A 5,000-nucleotide genomic window follows, 5' to 3' on the forward strand; every position below is an offset into this window, starting at 1 on the left:
CCCTGTGCCTCGAATTACTGAATTATTTACACTTTCATTTCCCAGGCATTTGCACAATACAAGTCATTGGTATATTGTCACCATTATTGGATATTGTAAGTATATGAAATAGATTCTGAAGTGGGTTTGTTTGCCCTGCATCCTCCTCCTGGCTACGTCATTGCTCTACTACGATTTCCCTTTCACAAAAATCAATAAGGCGACTAGACAAACGCGAAGAATTGCGCAACACGACTGTCTTTTTGAGGCGTCGATATTAGAACCGGTGATTCCTCTCTTACATTTCTTCCCACGGACTTTTTTTTAATAACGAAGTTTAATCTTAAAGGTGTCTGAAAACTGCCCTTAAGCTGAAGCTGAACCCGAACCCGAGTCAGTTTTATTCGCGTGTTTGATGTGTTTTGGCCTCGTTTTATTATTATTATTATTATTATTATATATACATATATTTTTTATTATTATTATTAATGAATGAGCTACTCTGTTTTTGGTATGTGTGTTATGTGTATGTGTGTATATATATGTCTGCGCACCGGCCTCTTGCTCTGCATTTTAGTGTGTCTGTGTATGTACGAGCATAATTGTGTGTGCTCGTCTGTCTGCTTCTGTCTGTGAAACGCTCTTTTTGTCTGTTTGTGAACGCGTGTCTGTATGAGTGCGTGTTTCGCATCTGTTTGTCGGTTAAGTCTGTGTTTACTCGTCTGTCTTTGTCTCCGCGTTCTCGTCTGCTTGCTTGTGTACACACGTCAGTGGTGTGTGTGTGTTTGTGTTTGTTTGTTGTGTGTGTGTATGCGTGTGCGTGTGCGTGTCCGAGTTTGTGTGCGTATTTGTGTCTGTGTCTGTATGTGTATCTATCTGTCTGTCTGCAAAGTCTGCATATATACGTCTGCTTGCATCCTAACTGGTTCGTCCATTTCCTTTCGTACGCGTGTCGGTTTGCCTGTGTCTGTCAAGTCACGTCTGAGCATCAGTCACTGTAAGAGCATCAGGATGACTGCGCGCTTGCAGTTTAGCGGAGGACAGAGCTGCCGATTGCAATAATGATCATTAGCCTTTGTCTTAGTATATGCTTCGTACACATCATTATCAGCATTATTGGAAAAGTAATGATGATATTTATGATCATCATGGCAATTAATTGATAAGTAGCATAGTGTTTTATATAGTCTGCTTCATCTAGCTATTAATTAGCATATATTTGATTTTATAAGAGACGGTAACGTTTCGTAAGCTCCAGCTGTCGTGCGTTGCACAACTTTCCACCACAAAAAAAGTAATGCAGAACATCGTGAATTAACCATCTCCTAGTTAGCCAATTGAACCACCATATGAAGCATGAAGCTCGTGTAAAAGTGAACGGACCCATAGCTTGTTATCCGCTAACTGGCCGTCCTCGTTATGTGCGTCGAATCTGCTCACAAGCATTTAAATCAGCGGCTGATTTGTATAGCAACCATCGATCTTTGCTATGACTATCAGCGCTCGGTTTCCCTGCAATTATAGCGAGAGGTAACATTGCAGCATAGTTATTATCGTCGCCGTAAATAGCTGTTTTTTTTTTTTTTTTTTTTTTTATAGCATCGAAGCATACCGATAGAATTCTGATTATCAAAACCTGTGGAACCAACACAGACACACACACAGACACTCACCATGATGGAGAAGTCGAAGTCTGCAGCCGATGAGAATCCAGAAGGTTCTAAAGAGAAGTACGAGTTGCGTGAATTGAAGCACGCTTTCCGTTAGTCTTTTTTTTTTGTTGTTGTTGATTTTGTTTTGTTTTTCTATGCGTGTGCGCTTCTGAATTTCAGTGAGGACATGCATGGACAGACTGCTGATTTTTGTGCATGATATTCAAGCGACTGTGCGTTTCAAGGTGCGTGTGTATATGCGTTTTCGTATCCGGTTGTGTGTGCTACGTGCATGTGTGTATCTGTTCCTTCTGAGTGCGTATCGACATGTCCTTGTCATACTCTTGGGATGTCGATGACGTACTGGGTCTGCTTAAGACCGAGAAATACATGTTAACGTGTCTGTCCATAACTACCGCGTTATGAAAACATGACTGAGGTGAAAATGTGATTTTTTCCCCTCTGCGAAAAACATCACACCATAAACAGGTCTATCACTGGAAAAAAAAATGATGCGTACAAACGTATATTATTTTGACCTAGTTTATTTGACAGTCTCCCTGACGTAAATCTCTCCCAATTCTGGTTAAGTGAGCCACCAATAAAGAGATCATTGAACCCTATTGCCAAAGCTTTTATTCATGTTTACCCATAAATAGGGTTGACTTTACGTAAACCTTGTAAATCATTGTGCAGTCAGTGGAGAGTCATTCACTCGTAACTCTGGGTAAATAGCATAGGTCTGGCCTATTCAGGAATTGATCCTTTCAATATATTGTGTTGTTTAATCCGTGTTTAATTGTCTTGCTTTAATTGGTTACTTCAAAGCCCTTCTGTTCAAAAGGGCAGTGGAGAAAATACTCCTTATTGCTTATAACTTTGGTCATTATCTTCAGGAAATTGATCATTAATCATGTTCATATTGTGATAGAACAAGGGTTTCATTTTTATGAATGCTCATTTTTTTATGAATGCTCATTTTTTTAATGAATGCTGTTACTCTCTATCTATCTATCTATCTATCTATCTATCTATCTATCTCACTCTGTATATCTATATGTATGTATATATTTGTGTATATATATATAACTCAATCTTTCTATCTATCTATCTATCTATATATATACATATATATATACATATATATATACATATACATATACATATTTCTCACTCACTCACACATTCTCTCTCTTTCTCTTTATCTTTATCTTTATCTTTCTATTTCTCTATTTCTCTCTTTCTCTCTCTCCCTCCTCGCTTTTGCGGAGTTCACAAAAGGAAAATAATTACAATCCTCCTTCGTTTCTGACACGGAAAGGGCGAAAGGGACGAGTATGGGTGGGATGGGGGAGGGGTACCGAGCAGGGGGCTGGGGCAGAGGGGTACTGAGGTGGGGGGCTGGGGGCGTATCGACAAGGATAGCGGTGGTACATGTCCCGTTCATAAAAGAGTTAGTATTCCTAAAGGGAAGGTTTTATAAAAAGGGGAGCATATAAAGTCCTCTTTACTACTGGTGGCCATTGAGATTGGGAACGACCCCGTACTTATTACACACGGCTTAAGATGATGAATACACTCCCGTGCGAGAGAAAGCGTGTATGTGACAAAAAATCCTCGGCTTTAGGCTTTTAGGCTGATGACGTGAGTTCGAGAACGAGGACGAGGAAGAGGGGAGAAAGAGAGAGGGGTCTCGTTTCGTTTCGTCTCGTCTCCTCTCCCTCCTCGCTTGACGTTGCTCTCCAGCTGGCCAATATATGAAATTAGTTCGTCGTCGCGAACTGTAACGAAATGCGTGACGTAGTGTATGACGAGTGGGTGGATTTTCTTGGGTTTCGTGTTGGGGGAGGGGGGGGTAGATAGGAGGGTGAGGGTGGGGTGGGGGGAGAAATGGTGGAGCTTGGCCTAAGTGCGGTATTATATGAAAGAAATCCGATATGAAAGAAATCCGCTGTTAAAGAAATCCTGTTTGTGTTGCTATAGCTAGTTGTTACTTGTTACTTGCTACTTGTTTATTACTCCCTCATCCCGAGTGTCTTCGCTTCCTCAAATAAAAGCAGTGACGTCATTGGAAGGACACCTGGTTCCTCAATCAGCTGCGATTTTTCGATTGAGGAAGAAGGGAAATCACTAGTTATGAATCGTGCATTTGAGTTGGGAATTGTTGCAACGAAATTGGTGTGACTTTTCGTTGATTTCGTATTCATTTGGAATACGACTGAGTTTAGGTATTGTGCGTGTGTTTGTGTGTGTTTGTGTGTGTGTGTGTGTGTGTGTGTGTGTGTGTGTGTGTGTGTGTGTGTGTGTTTTAGTGTGTCTCCCCGTTGGATCTTCAAAACACCACGGCTGCTGCACACGTCTCAGTGGCCCGGCTGTGCACGACGTAAGATAAGCTGTTGCTGCTGCTGCTTCCTCTTGCTGCATGTGCTGACCTCACACTCCCAAGCTTTATTGTGGAGCTTTAAAAAAAAGAGAGCTTTAATAAAGAACATTACTAACCCAATACTAAAAATAAAAACGTGACCCCAAAATATCTAAATGCAAATATTAGAATTTTACTTCACACTAGCAAACGTACTTCTGTTAATACATATTATTTGGTTGTTATATATAAGGTGTGTTCGATAAAACTTCAGACTGATATACGTAAGTCCAACTGTCTCAGGTCATCACCACTCAGTGACCTTTGAACTCGATAAATAAGATTTCATAGCAAGTGACCTTCTTGATAACTTTTTCATGTGTCGCTGATATACGAATTATATCGAAAATGAAAAGATATAATCGAACAGTTTATTTATAAAAAAAATAAGTTACATGTACTAATAAACGATAAGTCGTAAGTACAATTTAAAATAATGAAAAGAAATAGGAAGTTAAAGCTTCGTGAATATGAAATATGAAGATTATAAAACCAATTTTTATATTTAGGATTTTCACCCAATAAGGTAAAATTATTTTCCTAACAATACTTTAAAGTATTGTTGACACCAATTCTATTTACTCGTCTTTGGGTCACTGTTGAGATGATTGTTGGCTGTATCAGGTCTACTTAGTTACTTTTTACGAATTTGCGTATGCAGAAATGTATGGAATATTTGGATGAAAATGTTTATATATGTGAGCTTATATATATATACATATATATATATATATATATATATATAAATATATATATATATATATATATATATATATATATATATATGTATGTATATGGGTATATATGTAGCTATGCAATGTATATGTTTATGATATGATATATATCTATACATATAAATATTGTATTAAGTAACATTTTTACCAGTTTTACAAGACGATTATAAACCAAGCAAAAAGTTACCTCACAAAAAAAAAAGAAATGGCGAC

At 38.4% G+C, this 5,000-nt stretch overlaps 1 protein-coding gene across 10 annotated transcripts in view; it reads left to right on the forward strand.

Annotated features, from left to right (window-relative positions):
* LOC122251691 (dual specificity calcium/calmodulin-dependent 3',5'-cyclic nucleotide phosphodiesterase 1A-like) overlaps positions 1-5,000 on the forward strand; it is a 257,423-nt gene that overhangs the window by 233,077 nt on the left and 19,346 nt on the right. The window lies entirely within an intron of this gene.

The sequence above is a fragment of the Penaeus japonicus genome, unplaced genomic scaffold (genome assembly GCF_977035675.1).
Source record: "Penaeus japonicus unplaced genomic scaffold, GWHDUDI00000001_assembly GWHDUDI00000001, whole genome shotgun sequence".
Taxonomy (NCBI): Eukaryota; Metazoa; Arthropoda; class Malacostraca; order Decapoda; family Penaeidae; genus Penaeus; species Penaeus japonicus.